Source organism: Fulmarus glacialis, unplaced genomic scaffold (genome assembly GCF_000690835.1).
Source record: "Fulmarus glacialis isolate BGI_N327 unplaced genomic scaffold, ASM69083v1 scaffold41422, whole genome shotgun sequence".
NCBI lineage: Eukaryota > Metazoa > Chordata > Aves > Procellariiformes > Procellariidae > Fulmarus > Fulmarus glacialis.
The window spans coordinates 2524-20297 of NW_009200516.1; the positions used below are offsets into that span (position 1 = coordinate 2524).

The window sequence follows — 17774 nt, forward strand, 5'->3', positions numbered from 1 at the left end:
ATAACCAAAAAGACTAAACTTCTCCCAAAATGCTTTCTTGTCAACTGGTAAATATTTTCCCTCTGTTTTTTTTGTATCCTTGTTAGACGTCTGAATCCCCTCATTAACTTCTTCTATTGAGTTACATTTATTTCAAAAGACCCTCTTCCCAGTACTAAATTCTACTCTCAACAGGTATTTAAAAAAAACAATAGAGTTTTGAAGGAATAAAATTCTGAAGGAAGAATGTCAGGGCAGGGGGTGGCAGTGAAACAGATTTTAATAAAACACTTCCAAGAGTCTAACAAAACTTGCATTTCAGCTTTCTTCTTTCCCAGCAGTGCTAATGACGACTTCTAGTTAATACAGACTTACTGAGCAACACTGATACTTTGCCGGTTTTGCAATAAGGCATACACTCATTCTGACTGGTGTTTTAAAGGTTTTTTTTCTTCTAAACTGCACATCTGACAACATAATAACCTACCGCCTGCAACCCAAATACCAAGAATATGGCCCAGTGCAGGATTAAAAGAGAAACCCTGAGGATTTGAACCTGTATGAAGTTACAATGCTTGAATTCACGGCTGTTTTCTCATCTTAGTATAATCAGGGGTTAAGAGAGCTCCATCTAGCACATCTGCATGTTCACTGACTACAAGACAGATGGGACCTACTATGCTCAACCCTTTTCGAAGAACCTGAAGTGGTTAAAAATAAATACAAACCTGTGCTAGCCATGATATTACCAGAAGCACAGGACACAGACAAGCACCAGAGGACAAACAATCCATGATTGTTCCTATACAGGTGTGAACACTTCCATCTAGTGGCCATCAGATGCCAGGGTGTGTAAGAAAAAGCTAATTTATGTCAGCAAAGCTCAGACTCGACACTAGATCAAGTGATCCACTAGACAATTAAATGTATTTAAGATGAAAAAAATTAAGAGCAATTTTTTGTTATTTGCTGAAGGATATAGCTGTTAAATTGCTTTTGTGGAACCTATGTACTTCATATAGAGGCAGAGACCACAGCATAATAAAGCCAATCTCAATTTATCAGGTGTACTTGTTATTGAATCCACCTTGCCAAACCACATGCAATGGTATGTATCAGCATTCTCAACCTGTCACCTGGAAAGACGAGAACATGGCAGAAAGTTTTTCAATTCTCATTTACTTTAGCACTTATGCTACCTTTCCTACATCTAGTTGATTCCTAATAATATTTCACTCAACATTTTGACCTACACTTATCCACTGGGGGACATCAAGGAAGCAAAAAAAGAAAAAAAATTAGTGGAAGCTTTAGTTTTAGGCCCCCTACTTTCACTATCCTTCCTTTCAATTTTTCAAATAACTTAATTTCTTTTTTAAGTTATTCTGGACCCTTAGCTTTGTTCCCCTTCGGCCTGCAAGTTATTTGGGACAAACAAAATGTCTATCTGCATTCAGCAATAAATAATATCTCAATTTCCAACGCAATCACTGAAGAGTATTCAGTGCTACACACCTTAATCTGAAAATGTTGCACCAATTAAAAACGTGAATGTTACACCCAATAGTTAGAAGCAGAACACACAATGATTTTATTTGGAGTTGTTAATCCTAGAAATACTTTTCAAGTGGCTCCCAGGAGCAGGCTAGGAACATACTGTGTCTGTGTGAAAGCTCCCGTAACTGCTAACAGAATTTAGTTACAAGACTATTTCCACTCTTAAATTGGAAAGCAACTTTACCGTCATCCATTGAGGTAGGACTTGGATAAACATGGTGGGTAGCCTTTGATTTCTCTTCAGTTACTGTTCCCTGTGGGAAAGGTGAAAGAAAAGAACAAACTGCATGAGAAACCTTCAACACATTACTCCAAACTTCTCAGCTGCTTCTTTTTACCTACATCGCATGCAACCTAGAAATATTCAAGGCTAACTTCAATGCAACTACAAAGAATACCACCTCTAAGAAGTGCCAGAAAAAGGCAATTATTTTAAAACCAACTACGAAGAATACCACCTCTAAGTAGTGCCAGAAAAAGGCAATTATTTTAAAACTGCTGCCAAACTACTTCATCATCTCTTGCTCTTTTCATCTCAAATCCTTCCTCCTCCTAGTTCCTTCTGCCCCAATTCTCATGGTAAATTGTTCAACTATCAGTTCATACAAACCTATTGGTGAATATTTTGTAAGAAAGCATCTCTAACTTTTTTCCACTAAGTACACATTTTGATCCAAAACAACTTCTAAATATGACAAATTACATAAGATAAAGTCTGAGAAATTTAACTAGAAATGGCTGCCTTGAATAGAACATCCTTAGTATTCAAGAAAGGCTGTATGTCAACAGACAGAATAAACACCCGTTCCTTCAAAAAAGCCTCCTAAATCATAGAACGAAGGGAATAAATCAGAAATACACTAACATGACAGCACTGTTTGTCAAATATTCAAACACGAGAATATTTTTTCTTTTTGCTGGTTTAGGACATCATTTGCTTGACATATGAGAAACAACAGATGTACTTCTTGTGCTTATATAGATGCCACAAGCAGTGGTACATAAACTAATTTCTCTACATATGGGTACCAGCCATAATTATATTCCTATTGGACCTACATCATCATGCAAGGAAATTCTAATACATAATTAGGTATCTGTTAAATAAATACATAACACTGCTTAGTGTGGCCAGTCGAGAAAACGGTGTCCTTCCCTCACGTGGAGAACCATAAGGGTTCTCCCACATGCTGCAGAGACGCTTCCAGTCTCTATATATGAAGAGTCATTTCCAAGGACAGCAGAAATTCACAGACTGCAGCCTCTTCTGCAGAGGAGTTATGTTTTAGAACAGTTTGTATGAAAATGTTATTCAAAATTTACATTCCATAAATATTTTACAGATTTATTTAAAGGACATAAGAGCACACAGGATAGGTTACAGCCAACAATATGCGAACAACTTATTTAGAAAACAGCCACCAGCATCAAAAGGAGGAAAATTAAAAAAGCATGAAGATGCGTTGCATTATGGTAGCAATATTTGGAGACTACTCTGATATCAGTGGCTGAAGGGCAAGAGTTCCTACACCAACAAGAGTACATAGAACTGGATAAAGGGAGAGGAGCTGCTCTGAGCAACAGCGAGAAAGAAAGCTGGAAAGTAAGAAGAACTTAAAAGCGTTCAAATGGAAAGGAGAGAGCCCTGGCACGAACGAAGAACCTGCAAAGTGTTTAAGGAACAATAATGGAAATTCTCCCTTCATTCCCCATGAGCTAAAGACGCTTCTCTAGATATCTAATCTGAGCTTTGTGAACCAGATCAGTAAGTTTCATCTATTTCCTATGGAGCTTTAAAAAACCCAATACATGATAGATGAACAGGAATTCTCTCTTAAATGCCATCTTGACTGAAAACAAAGGCATGGATAACTTTACATTAAAACAGCTTTCTGAAAGATGTAAGCAGATTGTAAGGCTTATTCCCTGCCTCTGCTAAACTAAATGTGACTGGAAGTTAAAGACATAACAAGATGGAAGAGTTATCTACTGACAAAACACTCTTCTCTAAGCAGATAGATATAAATGCCAAATCTCATTCATTACCTGCTTTCAAGTTCCTAAATTATTATTCTGGCTTTTCTCAGAAGAATACTCAACATTTATAAAGAAAATCAGAAAAAGTGTGACTACCAGAAAACAGTAACAGCATCTTCATCAGCAGAGAGAACAAACATCTTACTGACACCTCTTTTCATAAGCCCAGAGATCACACTAGCACTGTGCTGGGGCAAGAGATATGCACAGGCTGCAGTCAGAGCAGCGAGGACTTGGAAACGCCAGAAAGGAGTGAGCTACAGGTACTAGGGACGGGGTAGAGGGAAGAGAACAACAACAGGCAAAAAAAATCAAGACAGTAAGCAAGCACAGGTAGCAACACAAATACAAGATGAGAATTCAGAGGTAGGGCAAAGGAAGAAAGCCCAAAAAGCAGAATTAGGGACAATTGCTGTTTTCAGTTCCTCACATCCCTTTAGAGACAAAGCTGCCTGCTTTAAAAGTCCCTTAAATCATTCACGGATATAGCACGCTTTGAGTTTCCTTTATGAAAGGAAAATTAAATCATTAACTCTAATTTAAGCAATAGCAAGCATCCTGAATCAGCTGAATAATTAAGAGTAACTTGTGAAAAATTACACAACTGAAGTTGAGACGATGGTTCATAATCACAACACAGGAAATACATTTAATCTGGAAAAGAAACAGTTTACTTTGGCTACAGCTGTGAATTATCATAACACAAAAGGCTATCAGACCATCTAGAGTTCACATTCCAGGATATTCCTCTTAAGACAAGTGAAAGGATTGTTTACATTTTTGAAATGAAGCTATTAATCTTGTTCAGTTCATCATTTAGTATATGAAATTAAAATGGCAAGATGTTGACTCTCTTGGAAATATGCTGACCACCTAATAAGCAAGACACTGTTGTTGCTTGTGTCTGTTCAGCACAAGCAAGAAAAAAGCAAGTAAAACAAAGCAAAAAAGGTAGCAATAATTTTAAGGTTAAAGCGTCCTTATGCTGTCCCCCATATCTAGAACGGTTGTATTACAAACTACCTTCTTTGATCTCAGATTTGGACAAAGAGTGAGCTTCTGCTTTATATAAGCAGGTATTCAACATTAAATCAGCCCGGGCCTGCAGCCAACTCCTCGAGACACCATAACTACTTTTCACTTCAATAGCAATTTCAGATTTACTTTCAGAACAGTTATAATTCAATCGCCACGTGAGGATAACTACTAACGGCATTTTACAAATGGTGAACTTCTGGTCTTAAGTGACTTGTTGCTGCTGCCTTGTGTTGTCAGACACAATCCAGATGTAACAGATACGCTGGAGTCAGGCAAATACATTTTATCTTACAACTGACAAAACATTTGTTTTATTATATGCTATTTAACAGTTACCTGGTGACGTTTGACAATATCCTTCAATTTATTAGCCAACTTCAATTCTATATCTGGAATGAGGTAGATGGTTGGTCTGCTCAGACAATTGTTCTAATGGAGAGAATAAGACGTTAAATAAGAAATTAGTAGGCTCCTTGTGACATAAATAAAAAAATTCCTATTAAGATCACCAAGGCTTGAAAAAGCTCAAAACGAAGACGTATCAGCTTGTGATACAGCACACTAGCTCCAGAAACCCCTATGACAGCAATATTTCCTTTGCACACCTCCCTGCCAAAGTCTTATCCTGGGTTTCTTTCTGGTTTCTGCAGATCTGCCATTAGCTCTGTAGAGACATTATCACAAAGGGAACGTGACCCAACGTAGCTGTTCTCATGCTCCTGCTTTCACATCATCTTTAATGGAAACCATGTCTTTTGATTTCACAGAATTTTTTACAGACTCTGAAAGACTTTGCTTGAAAGGGAATTTAAGTTCCCTGTGTGTCAACTTCCAAATCTGAACCTGTCCTGTTGCACTAACATGCAGATTCATGCATTTCTATATTTGCAGGTACACATTCATTTTATTTTGGATTTTAACATGTACTCTATTATGTACTGAAACCACCATACAATGGCAGTAGTTTTTTATAGTAAGAGTATTGTTTCTTTTTGCTGTCCCTCCTATTTCCATTTTTGACAAGCACCTGAAAGCTACGTCTTGACTATATTACACACTGAGCTTGGTTTTAGAGTTTGAAAAAATAATATTCTGTTACTCACACACAGCAGTTTAAAAAATTAACTTCAAATTAGATTCCATACAGCTGTTATCTGCTCTATTCTGGTAGTACCTTGTTTGATAAAGCAAGCAAGAGTCTAACATGTACCCTAACCCCGAAAAAAGTCAAACTTGTATCAAGCTGAAAGTCTCAAGAAAGGCAGCAATTGAATGGATATCTACAGAACTCGTTACTCAGTCCTAAGGGTACTTCTTTCACAGGAAGACGGAGACACTCAGGGTGCTTTCTCCTACCTTACAAACAGGTTTTTCTCACCCTATGAATATCCACAGAATATCAATGAAAAAATTCTGACATTTTCCAGTGATAACATGGAATTTTGACTAATACGGGTGGGAGAGGGAGGAGAGAGTATAATATTCCTACAGAAGTCCAGGATGAAGCTCTTCAGTGGGTCACAACTGAGGTACATAAATAGCTAATGAATCCCTCCCCCTGAGCAAGTGAACACATACAGTTTCGCGTATGAGTTTCTTGCCTGCACTAGTGTTTTCTCAATGTTCATGAACATCTCCACGTTTCGATCCATTCGGGATGGATTCTGCAGGTCAAACCTCCGCCTGTTAAGGAAAATTATTCAAAAATATTAAATTCAACTCTCCTCCATTCAGTAGTCAAGAATCTTTCACATTCCACATAAAAACCAGTATATCATGGTAGCTACATAAGAACACTTAAAGCACAATCCCAAATATTCTTCCTTTACTTGGCAGCCCTCACAAGCAAGAAAAATCACAATGAACCAAATCAATAAAATTTATGATTTATGAAATGGTTAGGAAAAATGAAGGTTGACGTTGTCCAACAAAACCCTGTAGCAGGGTTGTACGTTCCCCTACAGTCACAAAGGATAATTATACAGAAACATAATCAAATGCTCACGATGGATTTCAACAACTAGATGAGAAAATTCATGAACAAACTCTCATGTTTCTCTTACTTCTAGTTGCACCATCCACCAGTCCCAGATTCTAATCCAGGAAAAGCACAGCAATTTGTTTGCCTGAGATTTTCCAAACTACTTATCTATTTGAGAACAAGCCACCCCACACACAGCATGTAAGTAGCTCATGATCCATGTAAGAATTTTATGATCACCTCTGTTGGACTCTGGTACTTTAAAGTTTGCTACTTCATTGACAAAGTAATCAAAATTCTTGAAATAACAATGCAGATTTAAGTATCTATCAGAAACGGGGTGGGGGGATAACACAAAATCTGAGACTTTCTACTGAGAAGAACCACAAGAGCCCCCAAAGGCATTCTGCTGTATCCACCTGAACTGTGCACGTGTTCAGAAGCCACGGATGAACCAACGCAGATGAAGAATTTGAGTGGCGACCCCCAAGAACCTGAGCAGCGGGACAATAACAGCGCTAACACCAGTCCCTCGCCAAGTTCGGCACTAGCACTATCACACAGGCTCATTACCACCTGCCAGGGTAAGCGGTGCTGTAGGAGCCTCTGAAGCAGATCTGGGCCCGACCCGTAACAATTCAGCCTTTTCCAAAGCACGATGGTATGTTTAGATAATCAGGTTGTTGACTTTCAGATGTAAAACACTGTCTGGCGCACTTCTGTACCTCCCAAGTTTTGCAAAAAGCTGTTGCTAGAGTCTGAAAATGTTCTTAACTGGGAGTGCCAAGCTGAGATTCAGGAGTGGCAATACCGGCAGAAGGGATTTCAGCGTATAAAATAAAAAGTACCCTGGACATTTAACACTGGGAAAAAGCCATGCACATAATTACCATGCAGTGACTGATACGCTTTAACGACCCAACTTAAAATACAAAAATTTATTCCTATATCCATATCTAACAACAGCTTCTTTTAAACACATCCTTGTTTCCAGTAACACATCAAATCAATTTTTAAAGTTTATAAATATACAATGAAGGTAAACCAAAGCAAGATTGATTTTTAGTCACAAAACCCATTACCACACAAGATGGCATCACATCAATATTACACTACTAAATTAAACAAAGACACTTCAGCTGAGACCACCATGTTTTTCTTCACTTGAGGTTCTCCAACATTTTCAAAAAGAAGTTGCCTACGCAGGCAGTACTGCGTAAATATGCTGTAATGTTGGGCAGCGCTAGAAACATTCACTATTAGTGAATGATGGCTTCTCTCCTACAGCAGTATTAGGGACTCTTCCCTCACACTAAGGACCCGGCAAACAACTTAAAAATAATATCCTGGCACATTTATTAGATCAGTTTTTCAATTTTAAAAGAAATTTATGACCTCTTTAAATAGCGTTGTGCACGTTGAAAAGTTTACACTGATTTCTAGAAGTAGGGCCAGTCCTCAAGAAGACTGTCAGTTCACGGCACAACACAATTTAATAAAGTATTTTACACCTATAATACATAGGATTTTAAGAGCCAAGATCAAGCCATTTCCCCATTATTCACCCACTGACAGCTTCATAGTCTGTATTCAAAACATGTTTCTCAAACGTAATAGTTTCAAGGAAGTGAAGGAAGTTAAATGCCAAATAAACACAAACTAACCTATTTTCCTAGACACCTAATAAAGTCTTCAGTACCTATGAAACAAAGATACTTAAAGCATTCAAGTTTGATCAAAGTTTTTACATTTGGTTGCTTAAAATCTGCATTACATATTCATTTAATGCTATACATGCCCCCAAATTTCTGCCTGCTTTTAAAACCCATACTTTGAGAGAAGCATGTCAATATATTAAGAAATTGCACTTTTTTTAGTTGCCCATTTAGATAAAATAGTAGTACTAATTCTTCCTATCCTTAGTTTAACTTATACCCTCTGACAGGTTTTAGCAAACAACTACTTGAATTGCAGTGATAGACAAGGTATGTCCAGCTGCACTGGATAAGTGCATTTTTCAGACATACCTATTATGACGAGGAAAGGTACTTCTCCTATAAGACAGATCATTCACAAACAGGTTAAGCAAGAGTGACAATGCATACCATTAAAAAAAAAAAAATCATATTTCAGGCAAAACACCACATATTATTTGGTTGAGTCAGTGAAGGATACATTCCAAGCTCTAAGTCTGATCCTCAGAGTTAAATTCAAGTATTACTTCCCTCTACATCCCACATGCACAAACACAAGACACTACCCACACTAGTTTTGAGGAATCAGCAAGAGAGTGAGAAGAGAGGAGGCAATCGCGTATCTGAGTTTTGCTGAAAAATTTAAATGACTGAAAACTAAATTTGTTTGGAAAAAATTGGAATGTTTAGATATTCATGAAGTAGGAGCCATTTAACTCCTTTATCTTAAGGCAAAGAGGTAGCAAGACACTTCTGAAAGACAGGCCACACAGAACACTACAAACATGTATCATGCCCTGGGTGTTGGCCATATTGGAGTAGAAAAAAACCCGACAGCAGTTTACTCGTACCAGCTTTCTGACATATCCACCTCAGATATCCATTTAGGTGATATGAGTATAAACTATTCCTAAAAATAACAAACCATACCAAACAACTTTATTTTTGCCTTTTAATTTGCCCTTGTGGGTAACAAACACAGTCAATTCCAGGAATGCTGCTGCAGGTCTGCACAACATCAGATCAGAAACTATTTAAATTCATGTACAAGAACAATCTCTGCCTGCTTTTATCTATCGACTTTTCATCCTCAGATTTTTTCCAGTGCTCTTGAATATAGCTAATTCATGCTACTGCTGTCTTGAAAAGAGGATTATAACTTAGAAAAACACACAGGCCACAACACTATTGGGATGTCACATGACTAGTTTTAATACCAGTGTAGATGAGCAGTGTTTCTAACTACTGATACTCCCCATTTATGGATGTTGATAAGCAATGGAAAACTTAGCATTTAATAGTATCTATGCAATGCTTCATGTTTTCGCAGTTATAACTAAATCCTATACTCAATACAGTAACAAAGATTTACATCAGAGACGGGAAACAGCGATTCTAAGATACTTGTTAATTTGCTCAGTCATACGGCAAATAAATGGTAAAAGAAAGCCTCAAGCTTGTAATTAACTCCCAACCTACAGGCTCAAGACCTTAAACTTGGACAACTTATCTTTAAATTTGGAAGTGTGGGGGTGTGTCTTAAAAAAAGCTACCATCAGCAAAACAGGAAAAAAATTTCCTCTTCCCATCTTCAACTCCCTTGCCTACCAAATTCTCCAGAAAGTATTAAACTTTAAGTAGTTTGCATAGGCATTTCATGTGCTTAATTTCATGCAAAAGGTGTATAAACCAAAAATATAAACTTACCAGCCCTGTTCATTCTTATATTTGTAAGCAGCACCAAGAATGTGACATAAGGTACCTCCAGCTTTGAAATCCATGAAGCACTTTGCCTAGAACCAGAAAGAAAAGTGAAAACACAGTGACATTGACTTTCATGTAATTATTTTAAATTAATACATACTTGTTAGCTGAATTTTAGACATCTAACTTATCAAATGCATAGTTTAATTTTCAGATGAATCACTTTTGGAGTTTTATGTACTCCTTTAAGAAATGTTTCAAGAAGATTAAGTGCATTCGATTAAGTAGAATTCTTCTTGTTTGCAAACAGAACCTGACATATCTGAAAGCTCTGAGCCCTTCCTTACGTGAGTAGCTTGCAAAAAATTCCTTGCATAGCTGTAAAACAGAAATCCAAACTGCTCTTTGAACATCCATTTCACAGTAAATTAAACCTAAAATCTTAGCTGTCAGTTAAGAAGCTCTTCATCTGTATTAAGTAGACTAAAACAAATCATTAGAAACGAACACTTAAAACCCGGGCTCCATGTTCACTACGGCTCCTAAAGCTCTCCATTCACATCCCTCCTCCACCACAAGAAAAAGTTGTTTGTCAAGATCTGAAAAGCTCACTGTACAGATCTGCCCTGAAATATTAAATCCAACTCATTTCTTCAGTATCAATTTTAGCAGCGTACAGTTGAGTCACATATTCATAAACAGGTACTCCGAATTCAAGAACTGAAATTCAAACAGCAAGCATGAGGAGACTGAAAAGCTCTGAGTCCCACCAAGTCCCTTCTCTAAAAGGTTACTAAAGAGGCAGGACTGTTTCCTACACAGAAAGGTACATTTTTCTGACAAATTTTAGTTTGGAATTATCTTTGCTCTTTTACTAGTATCTCTGGTCAGGATGTTTGTATGTGCTCGGAAAAAGTAAGCTGCTGGCAAAGTTATCTTAGAAATGGAAGACAACTGGATAGCTCAGGTAAAGCCAGGATGAAACACTAGAATCTACCTTAAGCATGATTCACAGAGTATTGACAGAGTGTATCTGATGTTCTCTCTCTCTTTATATCTCTCTCTCAAAAAAAAAAAACCCCATATAAAAATATATGTATTTAAAGAAAGCTGTTCTAACAATAAACTGAAATGACAAAATGAGGCAGACCGATCACCTAGCGAAGCTTCCACAACAGAAATGTATATTCTGCCTTGAAGTCTGTATCCTCTGGCACTAACGAGGAAGGACCCACCTACAGAAACGCAGACCCGCAGCTCCCAGCCCCGTCAGAAGTGCACAACGGCACTCTGGAGTTGACCCCTTCTGATACTGCTCCGTTCAGTATAAGAAGCCCAACTATTTACTGGAGTAGGAAATGAAACCTATCTTTCCATATGCGTGCAAAACATACAGACCAAGATCAGTCTATTTTGTGTTTCTCAGTAAAAATAAAAAACTTGTACAATTCACAAAACAGAATTTGGGGAGTTGTTTAATGGCTGGACTCCGGTTACCAGCGGCTTTCTGCAAGCTGCCTTCTGCTGGAACTAGAGAAAGCACAAAGCCGGAGACACTGCACAGGCACAACAGCCTTCCTAGTAGTTTTTCTACATTAGGAATGTTTCTGCTCTAGCTTCTAGCTTACTTTTTAGATCAGAACAGGTCATTTTCTTTAAAGTCTGTTATATTACACCTCAGGAGTATTTGATAACACAGAGTGAACACCAAATTACAGACAGTCTTAGCATTACTGACAAGCACTTTAAATTCATTCTGCAGCCAGGCAAGTAAAATGGTAGCATGGGATCTAAACGAAACATTGCTTTCCTTGGCTCTAGAGCTGCTAATGGAAAGCAAAGCAGTTCTGTGAGATATCAAATACACCAGTGTCCAAGAACAACATAAAAAAGATCCTTCATAGGCATTCAGCAAGAACAGAACTGCTCCTGCTCTACCATCTGTTTAGAGCCCTACTGTGCACAGAAAGTAATAAAGAGAGCTCAGAGCTGCCATAAGGGTACTTGCCAGTTTACGAGCCACATGCATTTCAGTACTATTCTTAGCTGATTAAAGCCCTCTATGGATGGATCAATCTCTGAGCAGAAGCTCAAATGAAAACAAAATGTTTTAACATGCTGAATGATTTTATTGCTCTAAGACTTGGCTCCAAGAACACAAGCGTCGGTTTACAAACATGCATGCAAACGGTAGCTGCTCTAAAAAAAAAAAAAACTCAACGTAAAGCCAGAAGACCCGTTGTAAAGAATATTTTTGCAGCGCTAGAACGCAAATTACTGTTACTTATCTTCAGCTGTCCTACATACGTACGGTCATCCAGAATCGACCTTTCCCTTTTTGCTGACATGCCAGACACATCATGCAACTGAATGAAATCGCTGCAGCAAAGCCTGCCTCATCTGCATTTTGGGAACCTGTGGACCGCACTGTTGTACCCAACATCCCCTACTTCAAGTTCAGGGGCTGCTGCTGCAGCTTCACCCTCATCAAGCTGCCCATCAGTAGCCCACATTAAATCTTTCAATGACAAGGTCACACCTTTCTGCATTACCAGGGCAATTCTGGAAGGCAGTCCTGCAGCCTGGCACAGGGCTCAGTGATCCGGGAGTCCCCGGCAGCGTGAGCAATCGCTGCAACTCTGGCAAGTTAGGGTTCTACTACCACAAACAAACAGTTCAGCCGATACTTGACCATGAAAAACAGTATACAAGTCTCTCTCATAAACGTAAGTCACATTTTTAAGTGTCAGCAGACTCCAGCAAGACCCTCTTATTAAACTGTGGTCATTGCTACTAGCATAAAAGGAAATTGCTTTTAAGAATTAGACAAAACCTGTTCCGCAGAAGAGATGCAGCTGTGAATAAACCAGATTCCCTTCAACACTTTTACCCAACAAAATCCATCATAACAAGGCAATTAAGATCAACTGGCCTTACAATTTGCCATCTTAAGAGTTAATAACTTAACATAGCCTTTATTTCAAATATATGAAACTAAGTGAATTAATCAGCATTTTCTTTTTTGAGCATCAGTAAGGTTAGACAACATGCATTTAAAAGCAATAATCAGAAGACACGCACAGCAGTCAAGCTGTAACAGTCCTTCATTTACTCTACATCTATTCACAGACCCTGTACTGTACGGCATCCTTGCGAAGAACAGGAGCTTAAGCACAGAATTAACAAGCCTCTCTCAAATGCAAGGTCTATTTCATCCACTCAAAGCACTAAGTAAAATATTTGAACTTTACTTCAACAGATGTAGTCTGCAGTGATTTAGATGCAGTCCAGGTCAGAGGGGTTTACCTCAAATACTGATGGAAGAGACCAGCTTCCCTTTGCCACTGACTGCTCCAGCACTGGAGAGCAGACACTTCAGAGAATGAGTGTGAGGTACACTGGCTAGTTCTTGGAAAATAAACATAAAGGCTCTAACCTGAACTGGAGGGACAACCTTGGTTTGACATATTCTCATCAGCAAGCGCTCTTGGTCAGCCACGTCCCTGTGTTTGCAACAACTGCGTTTCTCAAGACCAACACTTAATCTCCAATAAACTGCACTGATAAGGGAAACACTGCCAAGTGTATTAATGGAGAACAGCATCACGCAAGGAATGGACTATTAACGGCAGCCTTTAGGGATGGTAGTTGTGAGCAGTAGTCACAAATGGAGGCCTTCTGCAGTCATCTGCAGGTACACAGCACTCAAAAGTTTCGATGGTTTGGGGGTTGTTTCTTTTACACAAGCATGACCTCCTCCTCTTCAACTTCAGATCCTCCCTTGCCAGGAACATGGTACTACTGAACAGTCACTAAGATAATTACAAACTTTAAACCTCTTTTAGCTTCATTCAGTTTCTTTTCAGTGGAAGTCTGCAATAGCTTTTCAATATATTTTTGGAGATCGGCAATGTCACTTAAGACATCCCTTCGTCCCACCTCTCTTTCCAAGTCAGACATAGTCCTGTAGAACTGAAGCATTCTGCTCATCTTCAAAGTGCTATGGTAGAATAACAAAGCCTCCTTTGCAGCCTGAACCAGTATCTTAAATTACATGTCTAAAAAAGTGACAGCTAACCTCGTCTTAAGAGAACATATTGCATTTTCTCATAAAAACAATATAAAGGAAGATGTACTGATGTTGTCTTCTATCGGAAGTAATTGAGAGCAGAGAGATCCAACTGCTGTAAACTTAAGCTGAGCAAATTTGATCAGATTAGACCTTCGAAACAGCAAGAATAATTAAACACAGGAACAGCACGTTTACAATGCCACTGAAATCTTTATTACCCATTTTTAAGATAAGGCAAATTGATTTAAGACTTGAGAGCACTCAAATGGTTTATCAACTTGTTGAATATGGCTACAGTTTTATGGTCTACACTGCCATATCAAAATAAAGCACCGCTATGTTCACCTCTGTCCCTAAAGCTTTTCGTTACCACTGAGGTATCAGGTGATCAGAACGGCAGAGATGGTGAGCTACATCCTAATGGCATCTTGCGGTGCGTCTGTGTGCTTTCCTAAGCACCAAGAGATTCACCCAATAAGTAAGTTTGAAAACACCTCTTCTGGAGAAAACATGCATGAATTCATACTCTTCACAAAAGAAGTTACATAAGCAAAATGTCTGGGGAAAAAAATCACCATAAAATAACATGTGGCATTCCGTGGCAAAGATAAGCAAAGACCCTCCTGCAGTTGTCCGGGCCCACAAAACCTACCCCAAATCGGCCAACTGGCTGCTTGATGCCATGCTGCAGTCCTTGCCCTTCACAACTGAAATCCGTTTGTTACTCAGTCCTTACCATGTGCCACATCCCTCTTCCCTTTATCAGTTGTTTAGACTTCACGCTCACTTGGACAAGATTCTTTTGGTGGTAGGCAGGGTTCCAAGCACAATGGGACTGATCTCTGAACACAATCACTAGGATACTACTGCTAAAGGTGTGCCAAGTTTGAACTTTAAATAAGCAACCCTTAAAGTGTTGATATTGTATACCAATATTCCGAGTGACTGGAAAACTATCCCAGACTAATTAGGTAACCACGTGCTACTGACAGACACGGTAAAGCCATTTTTCAGTGTTGACAGCATTACAAGTTTGAAGTTTAATCAACAGAAGTGACCAATGGAAACTTGCTTGCTTTGGAAAGTGCATGTTATTCAGTCAGTTTAGGATGCATCAGTCCATACAGATTTGACTTAAAATTTACAAGTTTACACAGAATTTCACTAGAAATTAAAACCTTTCCACAGTATTCAGGAAACCACTTCCAAGTGTATAGAAAATAAGATGTATTACATTGAAAATCCGCTTTTAAGGAGTGTGCTATTTCACCCCTTCCAGAGGATGCACCAACAAAAGCTTCAGACTAAGCACAGATCTCCCATCACCTGGATGCACGCCAGCAGCACAGATACTGGATGAAGAACAAAGTATGCTGTTGTAAGAGCAGTGGGTTAACCCCAATACTCACAGGAAGCTTTGTGAAGGCAGGATTGGTGACATGTTTTCCAAAGGCATCTTCCTGGAATTGCAGCAGCTGCACCACCAGCCCAGCCAGTGTTTTATTGGTAGGAGCATCTGCTTGAACATACTGAAAGACAAAAAACACACGCTTACTTGGGATAGAGGATAATAAAACATGAAGACTGGTTTACTAATTCCCCAGACCACTTTATCAGTTCTAGAGCACAGTTTAAGGATCACTGAGTGCCTGGGGGAAGGAGGGTGTGCGTGCACAGGAGGAGCACCAAGCACAAACATTTGTCAAGCTTTACTCTTAAAATATAGCACAAATCTGTGAATCATTCATCTCAGCTGCTGGTGTTTTACAGATAGAGATTAACTACCTCAATCTGATTTGTAGTTCCTAATAAAGGAACAGACTAATTCTGCCCCACACATACACAAAGCTTTCTACAGCAACTTTTCAAGCTCCTTCGGTAATCAACTACTACACATTAATCCTAAGAGCATCCATTTGGTACTATATAGCATGTCACGTACAAACAGAAAAACTGATCCAGACAACTACATTTGCAACACTTTGCCACAATCTAAGCATTTCCCAAGGTTATACTTCTAATAAAATACATATATGTAGAAGGGGAAATCACAGCATGGAAAATAAAAAAAAGTCCCACGGCTGCTGAGTTTTCATTACTCCTAATATTACAATATTCACTTACTGAATGTAATCTCACCACCACACCAGAAGACTTCTAAGAGTAGAACAAACATTACTTGTTCATGTAGAATATGGAGTAACATTAGCTACCCTAGAGTCGTTTACCCGGGTAACACTATGAATCACAAGCCCTTTGCTCCTCCCTCAAACCAGATTTTTCTAAAGCCCCTTAAAAAAAAAATGTTGAGAGCCAGAACCCAGAAAGTGGTGTTAAATAGCAGTCAAATCTAACTAAGCTTTTCAAAGCACCATCTACATACTAAAAGACACTACAAAGACACTGACTTTTCCATGAGAATTTTATAGTATGACTACCTCGAGATGCAAGTTCCTTCAGCACTTGTTAAGAGGCAGATAGACATATTTGCGAAATTAAATCTTAGCAACTCAAAGGACACAAATACCTGTAAGACTCCCCAGGTGTCCTGCCCTGTGTACAAAACCTAATCTAGAAATATGAGCCTATAAAGAACAGACGGCTAAATGTCCAAAGTTGCATTTTTCTTAGCCCTCTTCCCTCCCCCCATGAAAGGCAGGCAATTGTGACAATTTTATCAATTAATAACTCCTATCAATTCATATCAGCTACCACAGAGATATGAAGCAGCAATAACAGTCACTCTTTATTGCTGTTAGAATCCAGTTGAAGATAAAGATTTTTGCTCTTAGGCTTTTTAAAACCTCTAGACATCCATGCTCCTCTCAGCTAGCAGCTATTTTCTTTATAATTTTCGGTCTAGAAGCTCTGTGTGCTGCAGCCGAGTTCACCAGAGCAGTTTAAGCCATCTTTTGTTGGAATTGCCATCCTGTCTAGGATCAGTAAAATGAAGCATGTGACTAACTCGGATGCCCCAGTTAATCCAGCATCTTTACTTAAAAACCCATCACAGCCTCTGCCTTAGCTTACCAGGTGCTGCAGCTCAGCGGGAAGCGTGCCGTTCTCTTCCCTTTGTTACAAGTGGTAAAATTCTCCAGCAGGGAGGCACAGAAAAATACTTAAACCCCTATTGCTAAAGTTGCCAGAACCCTTTTTATCAATGTCCTAAGGGTTGCTAACCCAAGAAGGGTGATTACAAAATGCATACGGTGCTGTGTATTTTTATACCTGTTAATATAAGATTTATCTTCTATTATTTTTTTGTATAGTTTAAAAATAAGTGACTATCACACCCAGGATGTGCACAGAGGTAGTGTATCACAGCTAATAACCCTAAAGCTCCCATCATTTCGCATGTTCAACCTTTGCACTACCACCTTATGAAAGTCTGAATAAAACTTCTGAGCTTTTAGTTCAGCTATGCCCATTATAACGCAATCAAACAAATGTAAGTTAAAAGGTGCAGGCAAAACAGGTATCTGCTAAACTACAGATTTAGGATTTGCAGAAATGTGAAAACAAAAGCATAGCAGATCAAGTGCCAGACTTCATATTAAATAATTCTATTTCTACTACCAGGACAGCTTTGGTCTTCAACACACTCACATGCCATACATGCTAAGCATGTTCAAAAAGCAAAGCTGCTGGTTCCAACTTAAGCCCAGCTATTTAAGACTGTCCACCCACCTCACTGTAGCACACTTTCTCTAAA

The 17774-nt window shown here is 38.7% G+C and overlaps 1 long non-coding RNA gene across 1 annotated transcript; it reads right to left on the bottom strand.

Annotated features, from left to right (window-relative positions):
• Window positions 1-6211: 6211 nt before the first annotated feature.
• On the bottom strand, window positions 6212-15593 carry LOC104073744. Its single transcript, XR_683490.1, has 3 exons — window positions 15472-15593; window positions 9994-10079; window positions 6212-6294 (listed from the first exon to the last, which is right to left on the bottom strand). It is a non-coding gene; the product is annotated as an uncharacterized LOC104073744 (long non-coding RNA).
• Between the last annotated feature and the right edge of the window lie 2181 nt (window positions 15594-17774).